This window comes from Sturnira hondurensis, unplaced genomic scaffold (assembly GCF_014824575.4).
Source record: "Sturnira hondurensis isolate 20B ecotype Veracruz unplaced genomic scaffold, ASM1482457v3 Scaffold0022201, whole genome shotgun sequence".
NCBI lineage: Eukaryota > Metazoa > Chordata > Mammalia > Chiroptera > Phyllostomidae > Sturnira > Sturnira hondurensis.
Window position 1 is genome coordinate 547,418 of NW_028094832.1, and position 22,527 is coordinate 569,944.

The following is a 22,527-nucleotide window of genomic DNA, read 5'->3' on the forward strand; positions in this document are numbered from 1 at the left end:
TTCCCCACGGGCTGATAACGTAGCTTGGGTTGTGCACGCAAGGGAGAGCCGGACTTGATCCCTGCACCTTCTGGGTTAGAACAGAAGGTGTTTGTCCTGGAAGCCGCCATGTCTCAGCTGGGTCTGTTTCACTGAGCTGCTCTCGGCAGGAGACCCTAGCCCTCGTTTCTCTTTCTTCCTTTTTTCTCAACAGTCAGACATCCACGGGCTCTTGTCCCCCCAGACATCAGTCAGCTATCATTAAGTATAATTTGGAGCTTTAACAATGCTGTCAATACACCGCGGTATTTTGTCATCACTTTACTATTGGGTACCATCCCTTTCACTTATGGAGACGTCTCCCCCTTCCATCTTTGTGGTTGCCAGACTTGTAATTTGTTTTTCTGTTTAATAGAAACCTTAGAATCATTGGGATAAAGTATGCTATGAAAAACACATGCTTTTTAAAATAGCTCTCCTGGTCTTTAAAAATTAAAATATGGTGTTTTCATCTGTTCCAATACCAGTAAATGCATATTTTATAACATCTCCTCTAAACTCTTCAACAAGATGATTAAAAAATTTTTGTATACCACAGTCACCACTCTGAAACAACAGTTATGTGCCTCTTCATTTCCTTTCTTATAAAAGAGATGTAGGACATGAACTTTATGCAGCAAAGAAGACACTGAAATATCTCAGACGTTGGCAAACATTTCGGCTTTTTACAGATAAAAATGCAGACAAATCCAGATGCGGTAACTCTTATAAAATGTCTAATTCTTGCCTTAGCTTTCCTCAAACAACCAAACAAAAAAAGACTCCTTCCGGAAATAGTAGGTAATACAGGGCCTTCCCAATGATCTTTCTAATCAGAAAGAAAATTCAAGTTGAGAACTACAATTAAACATGTCTTAAATGAAACACTCTTCTGCCTAATCAAGAGTAAATGTAGCTTCTATGTTTCTAATTTAAAGATTTCAAAGCTTTAAAAATAGAAATGCACCTTCACTTACATAACTACCTGAAAATGACCATTTCATGTGACAAACAGGATTTTGTTTGAGAGTTCGTGACTCAACCAGTGGTCAACAACTGGGTTTCATGTATATACATGTGTGTGACCATCGCTCAGGTCAAGACAGATCACATTTCAGCACCTTAGAAGGCTCCCTTTAGTCTTAGTATAATTCCTCCCCCTCAACTCTTTCCCCGTAACCACTAATCTGACATCATTTACCAAAGATTAGTTTTGCCTGTTCTTGATCTTCGTATACATGGAAACATAACTGTATATGCCCTTTGGTGTCTGGCTTCTTTTTGTCAACATAAGGTTTGTTGGATGATTTGGTTGTGTTGTATAGAGCAGTCATTCCTTCTTTTCTCTGTTTTCCTCCCTGGCCTTCCGAAAGACGGCTTTCTGCAATGCCTTTCCTCTTGAGAAGTGAAGGGAACCATGTGTACCAGGAGCCATAGCAAACAAAAGCAAGTCACGTTACTTCATTATTGGTTTAACAAGCGCCGGGTAAGACCTCTACCTCCCACCCTCACTCCGAAGCAGAACTCCGATGCGGCTGAGCCGGAGCTCCTGGCACGGCAGGGCTGTCACTCACCTTTCTCCTCCCACCCCAAGCCCACATCTGGGGTAGACCATCCTCCGGCCAGCACGTGGTACCATGAATGGAATGCTCAGGAAAAGAAGAGAGTACCGGATCCTGTCCCGATGAGGTGGGTTCTGTGTTTGTATTCTCTCTTGTTGCATGGAAATGAAAACACAATAGAAGGTAACGTGCTTGACATTTTAAAATCCGGTGAACCTTCTCCAGAACAAATGTGGCCCGGTCAATATTTGCATTAGAAAGCCATCTTAGTGTTTCTTCTCCTTGGGAAAGATTGAGAAAGAGGGTAGGGAAGGAGGCCAAAGTAGGGGAATGAGAAGCCTTTCCCTATCTTACGCAAATAAGTAGGCAATTTATACTTATTTTTTAAAACAATCAGTATCTGTTCTTTGCCTCTTGAATGTAGAACGAAGCTTTACCTTCTTTTTTTTTTTTCCACAGAGTCCATGTCATGAGTTGTAGTGGAGAAACCAAGTGCCGAGAGCAGGGTTCGGGCTATGAGTCCTGGTTCTGATGCCAATGAGCTTAAGGGGTGGCTTTGGGCCACTGGTTTTACCTGTCTTAGGTGTCGCCTGCAATATGTGAAAGTTTGAATAACGGATCTCTGAGCCCCATGGAGAAAATTTAAAGGTGGCAAATTAGAGATTTCGAAGGAGGGTATACTTTATGCCTCAAGGCTCTCCCACCGTTGAATGAATATGCATCCTTAAGAGAGGATGCCCGAGTCCTCTGGAGGTTTCTGAATGTCCTGCCTTTGGCCAGGAAGGGCGGGGCTAAGTACCAGTTTCAGGGTTTGGTGCAGGTGTCCCCTTCAGGCTGAGAGTCTTGTTTTAAGGTATCCCCGTGACCGTGAGAAGCGGCATCAAGGTGGAACCCTTCCTCCGTGAGACTAGCTGGAAGGAACGGCTGAGGCTTAAGCTCTGTAGTATCTTACAAATTCCTCAGAGAGTCTAACTGCTTCCTTAAGCCCCCCAGGGCTCCCGTCCTGCTGTGTGTGTGTGTACGTAGGAGTGTAGCAAGACCACTGTGGACAGGCTTTCCCTGTCTGCACTTCGGGCAGGTGTGGCCAGCATTGCTAGGGCCACTTACGGCTTTCTGATTATATATTTTTCTTGGTTTATTTTGCCTCTTTCCTGAAAAACAGGTTGTGTTAGTTTCCTACTGCTACTGTCAAAAATGATCACAAACTTAGAGGCTTAACACAACACAGATTTATTTTCTTAAATAATAAATTCTGGAGGTGAGAAGTCCACAGTGGGTCTCCCTGAGCTGAAATCGAGGTGCCGGCAGCATGCATTCCTCCCTGAAGGCTCCAGGGGAGAGTCCGTTGTCTTGCCATTTCCAGCCTCTACAGGGGTCCCATCCACGCCCCTTGGTTCCTGGCCACATCCTCCATCTTCCAACCTGGCAGTGGCCTGTAGTCTTTGTCGCATCGGATCACTCTCTCGGACACTGACCCTTCTGCCTCCCACTTCTACATTTAAGGACTTTGGTGATAACACTAGGTCCATCCAGATAACCCAGGACGATCTATATGAAAATCAGATAATCAGCAAACTCAATTCCACCTTCCCCCTTAATTCCCTTTCCCATGTAATTGAATGCAGCCACAGGTTTCAGGGATTAGCATGTGGACATCTTTGGTGGGGGCCCTATTCTGCTACCACACAGGCACCACGTAATTTTTTTTATTTGATTAAAAAGAGGCAGGTTAACTATGGGGAACATTTTCTGGATTCAAACTTTTTATTTTGTTAGGGAAAAACCATCTTTTGTATAGAAATGGGGATCTTCTAAATGCATTATTAGCAAAGAATAGTTACACGTGCAGTTGTGAGATAGGAAGAACACTCCTCTTAGATACAGGAATGTGAGAAGGACAAAATGGTATAAGAGTGATGAGTCTCTTTATGTGAGAAGTGTGTGTGCGCTGATTCATATTGGCTTACGAGAACCATCATGTACCTATATGCCTAGGTCTCCATTCAGTGACATCACATTAAATGGCTTGAAATTAGCCATGGTGAGAGAATCTGTACCGTGGAAACTGGCCAGTGCTCTAAGTCAGGGTTTTATTCTTCCTGGAGAGTCTGTTAAACACTCACCAGCACACCAGTAGGGTAGAGGCTCCCTGTTTTCAATGTCTGCGCACAGCAATCCTGTGTAGCCGAGAAGGGGCAGATCCCACAATGCATCGGGGCGGGCTGGCAGTTCTTTCAACACTGTTTAGTCCTCTCTAGTCCCTGTTGTAGGTGTGGGCAGGATGGGGAGCTCAGCTTACTGTTCTGTGGGCAAAAGGTTGTTTCTTTGTTACTACTATTTGAAGCTCTTTCGGTCTAGGTGTTTTGTCTGACCAGCCCAATCCCCCATCATTACTCTGCTGCTTTATCCCCATCCTTGCTGGGCCCAAGCCCCTTTCTCTAGGTTGTGTTAGTTTACCCTTGCTGGGGTGGATCTTACTCCTCTGATAGCTGGGAAATTGGAGGCCCTCAAAATTCCCAGGAATCATCCAGGGAGCCTGTTACAATGCAAATTCCAATTCTTACTCTGAAGTCTGGGGTGAGGCCCAAGGATCTGCATTATCAACAAGCACCAGGTGGTTCTGAGCAGGAGGCTCATGGCCACACCGACTGCCCCAGCCAGGAAGCTCCTGGAAGGCCAGCAGGCCAGGGAGGCGCCTTCGGCCGCATTCTTTCTGTCCATACACTGTGGGTTCTAGTGGGAAATGAGCAGAGTCATTTTACAGAAACATAGACCCTAGTCTCTAGGAAGCTACTTCCCACCTGGCATACAAAGTTCACGATTCTTACACATGCAGGTGATTGCAGAAAACCGCATTCCCAGGTTACCAGAGAGGAGGACACTCACTTCGAGAACTTCGTCAGGTGGAAATATGAGACATGCATGTATGTGTCTTGGCAGATGAAAATTAGAAACCATCTGAATGGCTTATTGACCTTTTCAATAAATACCTCCACGGATGTATTTACGGTTTATCATGCAGAGGTAAACCTCACAGCCACAGACCAGGTCGGCTGAGAGGAGGGTTCTGTCTTCACCAAGCCCAACCCAACTGTTTCTTAGCAGCGAACCATTCTGACCGTGGCCATTTTCTCCGCAGGAACAATTTTGGATGTCGTGTGGTTTCTAACTTCACTCTTTTTCATTTTGCATGTGAGCTGTTCAAGATCAGGTTGGTTTTCTTTAAAAATATGATTTAAGTAATTTCTACTGAGTTGATTTAAAAAAGAGAGAGAGAGAGAGAGAGAAATTACTATCTTAAGAGACTCTGGCCACAGGTCCTTTGATATTTGAGACATTTTTTTATCCCCCAAGATGTATTCTTTTCAGTAGCATGTAGGCAATTTTCAAGTAAAGGAAAAAGTAATGAAAAATCTAATATAAAGACTATAATTTTCTAAAGAGGTCTGTTCCTTATTAAGATCAAGTGCATGTCAGTCATCTTATATTTTCCGAACATCACTGAAAGTGAGGGCTGAACTGGGTGCTTCCATGGGTGGAAAATTTTACCCATTGTAATCAATTTTTTAGTTCAATATACATATTAAAAAAGAGGAAATGAGATATTTTCTATGTCATCAGCAGAACAAATATATCTGAGTTATTTAGCAGAAAAGAGCCCTAACCGTATAGGACTTGGGCTTGAATTCTAACCTCATTTCAATGATTCTCATTTATAGAAAATAAAGAATGGGGAGAAGAATACTTTTCTTAAGTCTTGCTTAAGGAGATCGTGAGAATCGAAGTAACATATGTGAAAGAGTTTCTAAAAAGAGTAAGGAAAAATAATGTAGTTTATAATAATATTAGTTTCTGAATGTAGTTTATACATAAGTACTCAATTCTATATGCAGTAGAGCATTTCAGCCTTCATTCTAACTTATTTTCCTTTATTCTAATCCCTTCTAGTAGTACAATAGAATTATTGTATTATCCCTTTAAGATAAAGATGCTCCATTATATTTTAAGATAAGTTATTGTATTATCATTTTGAAATAAAATCATAAAAATGTCTCATCTTTCTTTCCACTTCCCTTTCTTTTAAAAAGTTTCTTTCCTTGAAATAGTAACCAGCCTACCTCTGGAAGGGTTTCAGTACAATGTGGATTTTCCCCTTGCTAGTCCGTTGAAGGGTTCAAGTACGTCAGCTGCTTCCTCTAACAGGGATGGAAGGAGTTAGTCGCATTCTCTCTGTGGCCCCGGACTGCTGAGTCTCATGACACCTCTCTATTTCTCCTTTTCCTTGACCTCCCAAGAAGTGTACCCAGGCTTCAGAGGAGGTCTGAGTAGAAAACATAATGTGTGGCATCTGTCTGGTTTTTCTTCCCTTTTCCAAAATTTCAATCTGACATGAGAAAAGAGGCAATCATAAAAGTACATATGACGTCTTGATTATTGAAAAATATTCCTTCCCTTTGTTCTGTCTCTAGTTCAGACATACAGCAACCTAAGTACCTATTAAACAACAAAGCTCATTGAAAGAAGAAAGAAATGTTAGAGCATAGATAATAAACACTTCAAGATTTATTAGACATATCTAGAGCATAGCATACTTTCCTTTCTGAGGTAGTTTTCCAGTTTGCAGAAAAGAAAGTAATCACAGAAAATATGATAAATGTGGAAAAGCACAAAGAAGAAATAAATTGTCCACTACTCAGAGATAATCCTTATTAATATTTTTAGAATGTCTTTCCAGTCTTATTTTCTTTGTAGATATGTGTACACACTCCTTTACACACACTCCTTTTTCACATGAAGTATTTAAGATCATACTGTAAATATGTTTTACAGTCTGTATTAACATTCCCTGTATCATCAAGTATTCTTCCATAGTATGGTCCCTGGAACAGAGTAGCTATTGAGTAAATGAGTAGTTAATAAATACATTGTTTTTAATAGATGCAAAAATTGTATCGTATGAAAATACGATAATTGATTGAATCGGTTCCCTCACTTTTCCATTTTAAAGTAGGAATAGCATGGGGAAAGGTGAGGCGTTATTTGTATACTTAAGACCACACTGACAGAGGGAGAGACACCATCTGCAATAAAGGCAGTTAAGCCAAGTGAAGCTCTCAATGGAGGAAGCCCTGAGGGAAGGAGCACAGAACTTTCAGTAATGACTGTAAACTTTATGGACTTTAGATCAGATCACTGAGAGTCTTCATCTATTAAACCTGGATTAATGTAAAGAAAAGGTCCTAAAGTGAGTTCGGAAATCGTCATATGGTCTGAATTAGCCAGGAAGAATGCTTTCAGATGTAAGAAACATAAGCCCAACTCAAACTGGCTTAAACAACAAGGACAGATACTGACTGAATCACATGAATGAGAAATCAAAAGGTAGGTTGGGCTTCAGGTATGGTTTGATCAAGCCTTTTGCTTTATATTTTCTGTTATTGTCACAGCTCTGTACTCCATTGCCTGATTTTGTTTTCAAGTTAATTCTCCTGGAGGCCTTCAGATGGTTGTTATTGGCCATCAGAGCTGCATTGCTTTTTTATTCACAAAGAAGTAAGGAAGAAAATAAAAGAGAGGACTTGTTATGCCACATAAAAGAAAGGAGTAATTTCTCTGGAAGATTCTAGCAAATTTCTCTTCTGTGTTGTTGGCTGCACTGAGCCTAGATATCACCATTCTGAAGGCAATTACTGACAAGGTTATATAATTATTATTATGTGTATTGCATTTCGGTGTAACAAACAACCACAAAGTCTCAACAGTGAACACTTATTTAGCTCAGAGGTCTGTGTGTTGTCAGACTAGGATGGGCCCAGCTGGTGTGACTTGGCTGGGTTGCCTCTGCTCACATATCTCTCCTTCACTGCTCCAGTTAGCTTCTCCTGCTGGGATTCACAGGCAAGTTCTTCTCTCGGTGATGGTAGAAGTGAGAGAGGTCAAGTGGAAGGCTGCAAGTCCTTATAAGGCTTAGGTTTCAAAGTGATACACCATTGCTTCTGTCTCATTTTATTGGTCACAGCAAGTCGCACAGCTAAACTTAGAAGAGAAGAAATATACTCTGTCTGGTAGGTGGAGGAACTTCACAATCACATGGCAGAGGCTGTGGCCAGAGCTAGGAGGAGGGTGAGGTGAGTATGCACTTGTTTTCAATGAAAAACTTAACGGAGCACCCAGATATTTAATCAAAATAAACGATATTTTATTTTATTTCTTAAAGGCTTTATTTATTTATTTTTAGAGGGAGGGGAAGGGAGGGAGAAAGAGAGGGAGAGAAACATCGATGTGTGGTTGACTCTCATGTGCCCCCTACTGGGGACCCAGCCTATAACCCAGGCATGTGCCCTGACTGGGAATTGAACTGGCAACCCTTTGGTTTGCACTCAATCCACTGAGCTGCGCCAGCCAGGGGATAAACAATATTTTCATAAAATATTTTAAAAAATAATGCAATAAATCCATCATGAGCAAAAAAGAAAAGTGTTAAAGACAGGATCAGTGTAGAAAAGGATAAAGGACTAGGACCAATAACTTCCTTTACCATAGAACACCGACCACAGTCCTCCCTTTGTAGGCCTCTCGTGCCTCGGCCGGAGGAGGCTTAAAAATAACTCTGCCCTCTGGAGGTTTGCTGCTTGTTTTCTTCTAGGTCTGTAGCTCAGGCATCCAGTTATCCGGGAAATATTTAAGAAATTTAATAGAAATAATCTCCAGAAAATATACCAAAGAACAAAATATTTCTTTAGATTTCTTCGGTAAAAACGAAAATAAACAAGACAAGAGTCAAGTTCCATTCAATGGCTCTTGTACATGGATCCATCTCTTGTTTGCTGGTTGAACAGCTGGTACAGTTTCCACAAAAATTAGAAGTAGCCGGGTAGCACAGGGAGTCTCTGCAGACCAAGTGTGATAATGTCTTTTAGATTTTAAATGCAGTGCGTGTCTTGACAAAGTGCAGGTTAAGACTTTTTTGGAGCAACCACAAGTTACGCCATGGGTGCTTAGCTTTTTATACATGAGATTGGCTTAGGCATTCGAGAGTGTGTGTTAGTGGGGGGAAGCCTTTTTCCTGCCTGTGTGGTGAGTGATGGGCTGATCCGGGCGCGGGAGACGCCAGCGGGAAGGAAAGGCTTCCCAAGTTCATGGCACTCGTTGTGTGTGGCACTGCCGTGGGCCCGTGGGCTGCCACAGAATTATGCGGGAAATGCTTTTCAAAGAAACCAGAAGGAAAAAAATATTGGATCCAAGATTTTAGGATTGTTTTCTTTAAAAAGCAAATCCCTTCTCTAACTTGAAATGCTAGCTCCACAATTTATTTCTTCTTAAATTTGTCCCAGTGGGAATCATATGCTGGGTGATGCGGGGGTGACAGTCACCTTCCCACCTCATTGGGTACTCCCCTCAAATCTAGCTGTACCCCAAACTTATGGAAAGGAGGGGCTGGGTGGGGGCTGGCACCACACCAAGAGGAATAGGAATCTATCTTGTCACATGGTGAGAACCGACCAATTGCTAAGTGAACTGTTAGCCTCAAAATATTTCCCATGATGGCCTGACATGGAGCCTAAAATATTCACCCTTATAGTTATTTATATAAGCTCCGAAGGCGCTGCATCTCCCAGAGGTGCGTCAAAAGGCCAGCATGCTGAGCCGTAACTCAGACAGTGACGGACTTGTAGTGACAGAGCTGTGTGACCAGTGGGATTTCAAATGGAGACAGAGCAAGAGTGAGCAGAAATGCTTGATGAGCTGGTGAAAGCTGGGTCATATGGAGGAAGGCAAGTATCATTGGAGATATGTGTGAACATGACTGCGATTTTCTGAGAAAGCAGTCGGGAGGGGTAGAAACCATGTCGATGCCAGGCACCGGTGTGGTGATACACTAAGCACCAATATGAACAGAATTAATAACATAAGGTGGGAAATGTGCTTTCCCAAGAAGAACCCGGATTTGGAATAAATACAGCAAAAGAGTAGGATAAACCTAATCCAAATCAATACAGCCATGAAAAAATAGTTTGCTGACATGATGCTTTGTTTCCCCCTGAATTCCCCTTTTGGAATCTACTTTATTCATAGACTTGAATTATCTCCTCCTAAAAACTTAGACGCAATTATGCCATTTCCTTGGTTTAAAAAACATTTGGCCAATTCTGTCCATAAACTAAAATTTCGACTTTCCTGCATGCCATCAAATGTTCTTTAAAATTAGGCTTTATCCCACTTCCTCCAAAATCCAAAATAGGTATATCCTGCAGGCCCACTGTGTGCTGTTTCAGGATCTCTACACACTGGTGCACAGGGCCACTTCCTGCCCACACTTCCTGCACTGCAGCCACACAGGCCCCTGGTTTTCCCAGGTGGAGCCTTCCCCATGACCTTCCTGTCCTTTGCCTGGGAACTCCTACTCATGCTTCAAGACCCAGCTCCCCTGTGCCTCTTCTCTGCAGCCTTCTCTCACAGGCCAACCAGAAACAGTTGCTCCATTCTCTGTTGTCAAATAGCTCACAGTTGGTATTTCAAGTATAAGACTTAGAACTTTATTAGTATTAGTTGATTATCTACACTTGGAATTGGCTTGTAAAATCAGTGATGAGGGAGGACCTAGAGTAGACAGTTACTAACTGGAGTAAACGAGGAAAGGAATGAAGGAGACACATTTGCATGCAAAGCCACAAACTTGAAAAGCGAGGGCACAGCCTGAGTGGGAGTGGTGAGCAGAGGGGAGAGCGGAGCCTTCAGTTGGCGGTTTCCATCAGGGCAGGTCCCGGAGTTCTGGGTCTTGGTGGGGTGTCTGGAGGGCCCAGTGCTGAAGAGAAGAATGTGGAAGATAAGGTAGGAGGGGACGCTAACCTGTCAGGAGCAGTCTGTCTCCTTTGGACTACAGCCCTGCCCTAGGCATCATACTAAGCTTTCAGGTGATGTGACTGGCATTGTGTCTAGTAGGGCCTATGTGTGTGTGAGTGAGTGTGTGTAACTTTGAGTGTGTGAAGGGGGGCAAGGAACAGGGAGAAGAGATGTAGCATAGCAAAGTTTGAAACTAGGTGAGCAAAGAGAAAATTAAAGAAAATATAGGGCAGGCTCTGGCTGGTGTGGCTCCGTGGATTGAGCCTGTGAACCAAAGGGTTGCTGGTTCGCTTGCCAGTCAGGGCACATGCCTGGGTTGCAAGCTAGGTTCCCTGGTGTGGGGCACTGGGACAAGAAGAGACAACCACCCAGTGATGTTTCTTTCCTTCTCTTCCTCCCTCCCTTCCCCTCTCTCTAAAAATAAATAAATAAATAAAGTCTTTTTAAAAAAGAAAAGAAAATATAGGGCAAATGTGGCCGTGTCCACTTGGTGTTCCTCTTCTGTGTGACGTGGTGTGTGTGTTTGGGAGGATGGGGTGAGATAGAGTGGAGGGTGGCCACATAGGTCCTTAAAGAGGCAGAACTAGGGCAGATGAATAGATAGGACGGTGGCTGGGGGCGGGGATCAGATCGAGAAAATGGCAGAGGCTCCCAGACACAGGTCAAGAAAAACAGTGATGGGAGACTTTTCTAGATATCTCACTCCTTTTACAGCAGAGCCCCAGAAAAACTCCTGACTTAGCTTGTTGATAATTTCATTTCCCAGAGAGTGTGGGAGGGACTAAGGAAACGGCTCCCTTCCATCAACTTTAATGAACAATGCAACATTTGAGTTCACACAGTGCTACTTGTGGGCACCTTGGGAGCACGTTTGCGATAGCCGGCCAGGGAAACTCAGCTGGGTACGATTTTTATGCGCTGTAAATTGGTGGAATGCCGAGTTCCTAAAATTCAGGAGAAGGACGGACAGGATTCCACGGCCTAAGATTTTGGAAGAGTGGGAGGCTCAAGAAGGCCTGACGGTCTCACAGCTGGGACTCGGATTATGTCACTCCAACCGCTATCATTGAAAAGAAAAGGGAGCACCCGCTGCCACCCCTACTCCTGACAGGGTGGAAGCACTAGATCTCCGATGAGTTTTAAATCCAAAGGGACGGGTACAAAAACCGGTGTGAAAAGCATTTAATCAAGGTCGAAATTCGTAAAAAGCATGGTAAGAATAGTGTCAGAAATCCCCAAACCCTGAATGAGCTCAGGTAGAGGGTGCAGGGGAGAGGGGAGGGCTGACATGAGACTGGAAGCTGGGGGTGGGGGTGAGGGTGTGGAGAGGGTGGAGGAGCTGCGGGAGTTGGCGGAAGCCTGTTGAGTTAAGGAACTGAAAGTAGGCCATGACTGTGGGTTGTGGAGAGCTGAGCAAGTGGCTTAGAGAAAGTAAAACCCTAGTACTTTCTGTTTTGTTTTAGTTTTTTGGCCAATAAGAATGAATTTGAGGTCAAAATATTGGAGAGGACACCTAGCTCTTTAGGAGAAGAGCGAGACCTTTCCGTCGGGCCACTGGCTCCTGACTTGCTTTGGCAGTCCCAGGGCAAAGGGTTCCCGGGCAAGGGTCCTTTCAGGAAACCTGCTGTCAACTTGGGATTTCTTTGACCTTTCAACTTTTATTTTAAAACACTGTGGTCAAGCAGAAAACAACATAAGAACTTCTAATCAGTGGCTTTATAAAAATTTTGTTTCAATGGTGCAAATGAAGTAGCCTGAAGAAATCATCCAGAGAAATCTGAGGTTTCATTTGCTGGAAATTGTTTTCCGAAGACTGCTAAGAAAACAGTGTCCTGGAGAAAATAAGCTATTACTGAACACAGTTGAATTTTGGGGCCTGGACAAACCATTTGTTTTGAGGAGCAAACTCTAGGTGGCCATTTTCCTAAGGGGTAGGAATACATTTTTGGCCAAAAGTCCAGGAATCACTGGGTAACTTTGAAAGCAGGGAGGAGGGGCATACAGAGATATTTATTTTAGCATTGTTTGCAGAGACACAGAACTAGGTAGCAGCCATCAGTAGGGGACCAGAGGAACGTTGGTGGTGTGGATCCATGTGACCATCAAAAGAAGGAACTGGGGGACGGCCCGTGACGTGTATTTCTGTGAGCCAAGTGAGCAGAAGAATAAAGTGTGCACTGCTTTCATGCCTGTAAAAAGAAACGATGAAACACCCTAATCGTGCCTACAGGCACTGTGTCTAATTGTGTGAGCATGGATAGGGCCATTACTTCAGGAAAGGAAAATGGAGGGAGGTTAGAAGGAGAAATACTTTTTAATTTCACCTTGAATTGTTTTATTTAGTTAAACAAGTCTGAGTTACTTCTATAACTTGAAATTTGATTTCTATATACATTAAAGAAACAATTTGATTTAGATCTCAAAAGGAAGGAGAAACAAAGAAAAATGTCATGGTGATTTATATCCTATTCTAGGATATAAAACTACATTATAAAGATGATCTGATGTGAGAAAAAAAGGGTCCAAGCTCTCCACTCATGAATCTTTGGGAGAATTAAACAACAGACTGGGTTGATCCAATGGTTGTGAGTTCTCTGGCTAGGGAGCGAAAGCTAAACTGATGGTGAAGGAATGGAAGGAGCAGAGGATGAATATAAATCCATCCCTGAAATCCTTTCTTATTTAGGCCATTTCCACATACTCTCGAAAGCTTCAGTATTTGTGTTTGTATTTTGTAACGCATGGGAGTACCTACATCTTATTGGTGTGCATCGTCTAAGGTATATTTCTTTAACTTAGTCCTGTTCCAACTTCAGTTACGTGCTTCTGGGTTCATGGCCTGGATTGGCTTCTTCGAGCGTCTTTTTCAGTTGCTCCCTGGAAGAGTCTGAGCCTGATGTTTCTTTGCCAAATGGGAGAATCCAGGAGGAAGGAAGTGTAGAGGCGGACCCTGTTGGGGTGACCAGAACTCCAAGGGTGTATTCAGATTCCACAGTGTGAGAGAGAAGGAACCAGTCTCTTAAGGCTCTTGAAGAGCCTTCAGCAGCCCTAGCCAGGTCCAAGTTTCAGTTTCGTTTGTTTTCATTCACTCCTCCTCTTTGATGGTGTCCTGAACTTAAACAGCAGGAAAGACAGGATACCTCAAAGTGACCACGTTAGTAAAAGATCCATTTTAAAGAACAGCCTTACTATAATAGAAAATTTTTCTTTTTTGGTCAAGCAAAAAGCCTAGGGGAATCAACAGGTGAAAACACAGACCTTTGATAATCCTGTTTCAGGATAAAGTATCACATTAAACAGTAAGAGGGCTTCTATGAGGTGCCTCCGGTGTTTTGGATTATGGGGGCAGGGAAGGGTTTGTGCAAACTTATTTCCGTTTCCTAGTACACAGAAACTAGATATAATATCAATCTGTTATAAATAAACATGCTGCCTCCTTCAACATTGGTCATTGCTTCTGACCAGTCTCTTCAATCTGTGAAAACGAGGTCACTTGAAAAGCTGTCCTACATTTTAAAGCTGAGCGAGATATATTGATTACACAAATATGTTTATGTCGCTATATATCTTAATACAATAACATGGGTGTCTGGAGTGCATGTCAGTCTGGAAAACCTGCCCCAAGCCAGATCTACTCATTCAAATCAGGAAAGGCAAAGGGCCAAGCTGGCAGACAGTCAGCTCGTCACGCTCTCACGGTTGAACACAGATAACAATAATTTTGGGTGCACACGGGCAGATTTCTGAAAGGAGGGAGTTAACCCCTGTATTTACCGTATGAATCAGCATGGAACTATTTTAGATCCTGAGACCTACGGCAGGCCGAGCTGATTCCTTCTCCCCTTTTAGATTGCAAGCACACGGTGAGATTCTGCTGGAATTTCAGATTTGGATTCTAATTTCTGGAAATTCCAGTTTATTACGAGGTGATGAAAGGGCTGGGCTCCCAGGGTCAGCATTTAGTGCGCGCCTTCTGGCAGGATGTGCCGGTAATTCCCCGGGGGTGGGGAGACTTCCATGGCCTGCCTTCTGGGAAGGTTTGTCCAGGGGCCAAGCTCCTCAGGGGATCCGATGGAGCTTGGGGATGAATCAGCAGCCCAACGAAGGGGAGATGGGCCATCCTTACATCACCTCCTTTTCTCCAGGGCAAGACATGCCAGAACCAGAAGTTGCCTTGGGGTTCATCGAGGATTGCTCCTCAAGAAAAGTTGTTTCACATCGGAAATTCTCTTAAACCGTACATTTGGGGACAGTCCAATTTTGTTGGCAGCTCAGCCCCAGAGGAAATGTCTCCTCTGGACATTGTGCGTCAGTTATTAAATCTTTAATTTCCTTTCACTGGGAGAAATTTATTTCTTCTGCTACTTCAGGACAACTTTATGTGCCTTGTAATAACACACTCGAACTGCTCCAGACTAGATGTTTGTGCCGCACACACATTCATTTGGTGAAGGCCTAACCCCAAAGGGAGGGTGTTTGGGGGTAGGATCTTCAGGAAGTCACAGGTTTAGACGATGTAATAGGGGTGGAGCTCCCGCGATGGGGTTAGTGTCTTTGAAGGAGGAGGAAAAACTAGATCTCTCTCTGTGTCTTTCTCTCTGTTTTTCTTCCCCTCTCTTGACACGCCACGGAAGGGCACAGCAGGAAGGCTGCCACCGAACACCGAGTCTGCTGCTGCCTTGATCTTGGTTGGACTTCCCAGCCCCCAGGACTGTGAGAAATAAATGTCTGTCATTTCAGCTACCCAGGCTGTGGTATTTTGTTACAGCAGCCTGCACTCACAAGATACTAACGATAAGTAGAAAGAAAATAGGTTCATTTAGATTTGGAAGTGCCAATAGGTTTTGATTTATATTGAAAAATTACTTTGTTGACAATTGTATTGATGGGCAATTCAAAGGTGATATTTGACTTATCTTGAATCTGAAGTGATTCCTGTGATATTATATTCTTGTGGAGAAAAAAATTAATCGAACTTGATCTCTATATATCAATAAAATCAATAAAACCAATTCAGCTAGAGAGCAAGACTAGCATTGCTGTCATCAAAATGATTGCGTAAGCCCTGGGTGGTATAGCTCAGTGGATTGAGCGCGGGCCTGTGAACCAAAGGATGGAGGTTCGATTCCCAGTCAGGGCACATACCTGGATTGCAGGCCAGTTCCCAGGAGGGGACACACGAGAGGCAACCATACATTGATATTTCTCTCCCTCTCTCCCTCCCTTCCCCTCTAAAGATAAATAAATAAAATCTTAAAAAAAAAGACTTTCAGTAACATAAATTCTTAAAAAAAATGATTGCGTAAGTTGAAGCATGGTCTCTCCAAGGGCATTTTTTAACTGCAGATATACTTAATTGGCAGGGAGGGGTGACACTGAGCAGTGACTTCCCCTTTGTAGAGAGGTGAGTCTATCAGTTTCCTGACAGAATGCTAGCCTGAGGGCACAAGGCAGATACTGCGCGATGGGGAGAGTGATGGAGGAAAGGTCGGAAGCTTGGGGAAGGCCTAGCTGACCTCCCGGCCTCCACGAGGCATGCTTGCTGGGCAGCAAGGCAGAGAGGCAGTGTCGGTTCAAGTTTGCTCCTTCCCAGTTCTTCTGCTTCTCACTTGTGCTGTGTGTTCGGGGAAGCCATTCCAGAGTCTGAGTCGGTGGCTCTGGATAGGTGCAAGCAGAGTCTAATGCTTTGACTTAAGATGTAACAGACATCACAGTTTGGTTTGTAAATTACTCCAAAGAGCATAGTGTGGAATTAATTTCTGGCAATATTTGCTTAAATGTCTCCTATGTTCTCTTGAAGATTGCATTCAGGGGCCTTCCTCTTTGATTTAATCTCAGTTGCATTGTATTTCATTATCCATAGTGTTGAAACAGTAGCTTTTGAAAGTCTCTAATTTGCAAGTAGATTTTAAAGAAGTGTGTGTTCAAACCAAAACATTTCTGCAGATATTCAACCTTCTCACACATTTATTGACTCGATGTCCGACAGAACACATACAGCAAACATGTTGTAAATACTTGTAATGACAATTTTAACTGTTAAAATCATTTACTGTCCATAGGAGCAATATCCTATTGATAAAAAGAGTTTAGGCAAAAAGCCACCACCTGAAAACAAAAACAACCAAACAAAAAAAAGTTAACAGTTGTTATATAGAGAGGAAAAAAAAGGATTATAGTTGTGAGTAGGCAAAATAGAGTTTATTCTTGTATTATCTATTTATTTATTACTGTATTATTTATTTGTATTATTTGTCTTATTCTTATTTTGTATCCTTACTTATAATTTATCTTTTAGGTAATAATGGCTAGTAATTTAACCTATTTTTACCCACCCCTGTATATTATTTATACTGAAATTCTAGTACATATAAAAATGGTTATATATATATATATATATATATATACATACATATATTATTGAGTAAGTATAAGTATTAAATGTGGCCATACATTTAAGTAAGTAAAAAATGGATTGTTTTAGTCTGCTCTGCTTTGGTTATAGTATAACAAAATACTATAACTGTGGGGCTTAAACAACAGATCTTAATTTTCTCACACTTCTAGAGGCTAGAAGTCTAAGATCAAGGTGCTGGCAAGGTAAGCCATATCTGAAGCCCTTCTCCTGGCTTTTAGGTGGCTGCCCACTCACTGTCTTCTTTGTGATGTGAGGAGAGAGTGCCCGTGTCGCTTCCTCTTCTTATAAAGGTGAAAACCCTGTGGAATTAGGACCTCACCCTAATGACCTCATTTACCTTTTATTGGTTCCTCAGAAGTCTTATCTCCAAATACAGTCACAGTGAGAATTAGGATTTCAACATTTGACTTGGAGGCACAAAGATTAAGTCTATAACACATACCATAATTAAATGTATACTTCCTAAATATTTATATTAGTCAAAATATAACTGCCTTGATTTTATTTATATGTTAAACTATAACTATTTGACTTTATGTTCATGGAAGAGTTCTGAATGAAACAGTGGATATTGCACTTAGAATATGTTCATTGTACTGTATGTACAATACAATACAATAGAGAAAAAATACAATACAATAAAGAATAAAAAGATAATGGAGAGAGTAGAAAAGTAGAGGTAATGGTTCTTGGTTTGAATATCCGGTCAGCAAGTCTAATAGTGATGCTACCACTATCATTTTATAATGATAATGGTAACAGTAATAATAACAACAACCTATAGTTTTATAAAATTTTAGTTTACAAAACATTTTGACCTACCTGACCTCATTCATTTCTGCTGGAATTTTAGAAGCTCTCCCCGAAGGCTGTCTGTAGCCTGGAGGTAGGGTTCCCGATGGAAGTCTCCCTGCAGGTCCAGGGAGTGGCTCCGCCTTCTAGCCTGGAGGAACCCGGCCACCGCTGTGGGAAGTGGCCAGCTAGATGACGCCTCTGGTACAAGGGTCAGTAAGACTGAGCTCTCAGATTTCTCTTCCCTTCCTTCTCTATTTTATTTTTCTTTCCCTGCTCTTGAACTAAATAGGAAGATTCAATCCTGCAGGAGAGATAAGGAAGATCCCAGTCACACCCATGTGATGTGGGCGGGGTGAGGCCTTTAACCGAGGTCCTCGATCTAGAGAACTTTTAAAAGAATGTAGTAAATCCAATAACTTGGCACACCCGTAGCAGGGTCAGCTTGGCCATTTCCAGGCCTGAAACTTTTGCTACTTTTCACCACCTTCAATCCAGGGATGTCTGTAGCTGAGCTGTAGATAGTTGAGGTCAAGGGGGCCCTTTTTTTAAATTTCAGGGTTACTCCTAGCTCTGTAGCTGAGGATCAAATCGACTGGCTTTGCCCTTGTAGAGATGATAAGCCTCATGATAGGCTGAGTTTACTTCTAGGGGACTGTCCATGAGACTGTCACCCCTGAGAGGACATGATCCTTCTCCCATGCCTAGCGTTGTATTCCTAGTGACTAGCTCAGCGTCTGGCACATCGTGTGAGCTCCAAGAGTATTTGTTGAACAAGGCCTCTCTCTTTGTAATTCTAAGTCTTGAAGAGGCAACCAAGTGCCAAGTTCAGGAGAAAACCCACCCCTTGTTCACATTATTGAAAACAAACAAGAGAACAAACTAAAGAAGCCTGCGGAGGCAACTTGAATAAAAGGCAGTCTGATTTTTTCTTGCCAGTACCTCAGCTCACTATTTAAGTGAAATGTCCCAACACCATGTCAAAACATTTACATATACCTTTCGAACTGAAAGCCTAGAAAATGCTAAGCAAGGCCTTAGCGTGCTTAGAGCACCTTTTGATCATCACGGACTCTGGGCTTGTCCATGACATTGTTTTGACGGTGATGTTGTGGCTGGAGCCTTGGCCGGCCCATCAGATGGCTGAGCCTCTGCTTCCTGGCTCAGTTACTGGCACAGATGACCTCACCACATAATCCCAATAGACTCTGGTCAAGGCAACTCTGGGTGAGGTTAAAAGTAAGGGCAACTAGGAGGCTAGGCCCAGTGTTAGCTGGGGCTTATCTATCGGGCGGTCATATGACTTTTGTGCTGATAACAGTCAGACATGCCAGGCTCACTGGAGACACAAGTCCCCTACGTGTGTGATACATGCAATGATCCCTTTCTAAGGGTCACTTGAGTCTGAGGCGGAGAAATGCGTTCATAGTTGGGTGTCAATTGGTGAGGCACCGACATTCCACAGCCTGTTGAGTTAATCCCTTGTAGAGGTCTCAGAGATATTTCCACTCCTGCTGTCTTCTCTTCTAAACTGGTCATCTGAATATGATAAATGGGAGTTTTACTGCTAAGATTAGATATTCCCTCAGCCCTATCTCTGTCAAGTGGGGCGGTTTCGACCACGACCGTTAAAGATGTGGAAGGAAGGCAAGTCTTGGCTGTGCCGTCTAAGATGTAATGGTCTCCGTGGGTAAGTAAAGAAGCTTCCTTTAACAGGAAACCTGGCCGTGTTCGCCAAGCCCATGTGAGGTAGCAAAGGCAAACCTGTGTCTTAAGAGGAAATGATAATGTGTCCTCGGAAGCCTCAGACAGCTTCTGGACTGTGCAGGAGTGTGGCTTTCAGGTCCTCTTCTCACTGGGACGATTACTCTGATTGACAGGGTTGGGTAGGAATTGCCTTAGTGTAGCGGGCTGTGTGTTACCCTGCATGGGGTGGGGAGCCAAGAGGACCTGCCATCCTGGAAGGCCAGGGCTCAGAGTGATGATGGGTGTTTTTCTGGCCAGCGACCTCACTCAGCACTGGGTCACTGGACTGGGGTCAGTCTTAATGTAGAAGTGCACTTTTGTCAGGCAAATGGGTTTGGTGCAGGAGCTACTGGAGGAAGAAGCACAGCATGAGCCCTCTGGTAATGGTGAGGGGCACTCACCCCTGAGCCCACCAGGGCCTGGCACATAGTAGGGCATTGGGTGAGGGGCCCTTAGTTGTTCCCCATGAGAAGAGGGTGAGTTCCAGGAAAGAGTTCCCACCAGAAGCTGATTTGGGGGGCATGTAGTTTTGGCTAAGGGGTTTGGTTTTATAATGCAGGTCTTGGAAAAGCCACTGAAGTCTTGGAAAGCAGGAGAGACCTGGATTCCAATGGGAGTTTTCGAAAGCTCAGCCTGGGCAGTGGTGTAGAGTGGGCGGGAGGGGGTTGCAGTGACCGTCCCAAGGAAAGGCAGGACTGAGCACACAATTTGACTCAAACTTGGGGCTTTGGTAGCTCCACTGCATCAAGGGTGTGCAAGGTGGTCCCGACAGGGTGTTTCTGGAGAAGCAGCAGGAATGCCAGGCAGATGCAGGGCCTGCTGGTGGGAGGGGTTCTGGAGCTGGTGCAGAGGGAAACAGCTACAAGACCACATGGCATCTTTGGGGACTAAGCACATGTGAGAATCACCTGGAGCTTCCAGAAATACATGACAAGAAGACTTTGCAAAGAGTGCTGTTGCAAAATGGCAGATAGGGATGAATAAAAAAATGACTAAGAAAAGATTACATTTTGTATAAATTTATATTCAGAGAAACAAAATAAAGGTCATACATTCTGTATGGTTTTGCATGTTACTCTGTTCACTTAGCCTTATCTCAGGGAGCATGTACTTATGCCCTTAAATATATATATATATATTTTCCACTAAATTATGAGGAATACTTTAAGCTCAGAAATAATGTTTCATAGTGCCTAACACAATTTACAAAAGGAATCCCCAGGAAATAAATTAAAATATTTTACTTAAGTCAATTTAAAAAATAGAGTTGGGAAGATACATTATTTGGCTCTACAGTGGCATGTCAGACCGAGTGTAACAGAGCAAAATATCAGTCTTTACAAAAAAAAGTCAAAGGAAAAGATTATGCTCAAAATTGCTCCTGGCTGACGGGGCCTCCTGGTTATTAATTCAAAGGTCCCCCCCTATTGGTGCTGTTAATGGCTTCAAACAGATTTTGTCTCCGTTCCTGCAAGGGGAAAATTGGACCCATTCCAAGCAAAATAGCAGTAGCAGAAGAAAGCCAACATTTGCAGCATTGTGAGATAACTCCAACTATTAATTTTCTTCAAACAAGTCCCCTTTCATTTTTCACAGATATTTCTTGCATTGCTTCAATCCACAAGTTAGACATTTGTAACACTTTAAAAAAGATTTTTAAGTAAAAAAGGAATTTTCCCATTTGATTAGCATCCTGTCTCTTGTTCCGAACCATTTCACCTACATAAAGTACCAACAACAGTAGGAGCCTTCGATGTGGTGTGGTTTTGGTTCTCAACTAGAGACAGGGGATGAGGGGTGAGAGGGGGGCACTAGAATGTTTGGGGACAGGGAAGAGAGCTGGGCATAAATAGGTTGAAAAACCTTGTCATATGATTCGGATAGGTCCCCAGTTGGAAAACTGCTTAGAGTTGTGGAATCTTACGATTGAAGGGGTCTCTGAGTTCAGCCAACACACCTTCTCCTTCAGGTCAGAGCCTCCTCTGTTTGATACTGTGACCTATGCTCGAATACCTTGAAGAGAATGACCTCATTGGAAATTACACTTTGGACCCTTTAACGTTTTGAAAGTATAGCTTCATCTTGAGCTCTATGAAGTAGTCATTTTTTATTTTTTGGATGCCTTAACTCCATTCCCCCTTTCTAAGAGCAGTGTGATTTTTGGGGGGGTGGGGGAGGGTATAATCTGCCTTCCACTGGGGCAGCCTAGGTCGGAACAGAGCATAAATCTAGATGTCCTTCCACATGGATATCAAAGGGATCTCTGAAAGTTCCTTCTACCAGACTCTTCCCGTCACTTCTCTGGACAGTCAGTGGGCAGGCCCATGACCCAAGGGTGTCTAAGAAAACTCATGCTTCTGGGGATTGAACGGAGTGGCCCAAAGGCTAGTTAAGGGTTAGAATTCTTTTAGTCTAGAGGTAGTGCTGGGGAAGATGGTCAAGAAGTTCCTGATAGTAGAGTCTGCTGGTGCCACCTCTTTCTTGTTGGCCTCCTCTGGTTTCTCGGCTTTCCCAGGCACGGTGGAACTCTTGCATACAAGTCAGTGATTTCCATTGCTCACAACTGAAGAATGTAACTGACATGATCTGCCACTACCAACTTTACCCCATTGGTTCTAGTTCCGCGCTCTGCTGTCAGATAAAGAACAGCTGAGCTCCCTCCAACATGATCTCTGAAATTTTTAAAGATATTTATCACGTCCCTCCTAAGATATCTTTGTTAAGTAAACATCCCCATTTCCTTGAATATGTCCTCACCTGTTTTGGTCAGTGGAGCCTTCGACATTCTATTTGCCTTGGTTCATTCGAATGGAATGGTTCATTCCATTCTATTTGTCCAGCCCGGTTCATCGTGGTTCCTCTTCCAGTGAGTCACCAGGATTGAAACCATAATCTCCACTTGGTACTTTGACCAGTTTGAATGATGGTCAGATATTCCCCTTCTTTATATGACTGAAATACAACTTGGGTTAGATTTTATCAACTATACATTACACTTTTAATTCAGGTTGAATAACACATATGGACATTTAAAAAGCTGGAGTTATTATTAATAGTAAACCTCCTGGCATTTTGCTAAGAAGTGCTGAAGTCAGGTCTCCCATCTCATACTTTTGTAATTTATTTTGAAAATCTAAAAGTAGGAGT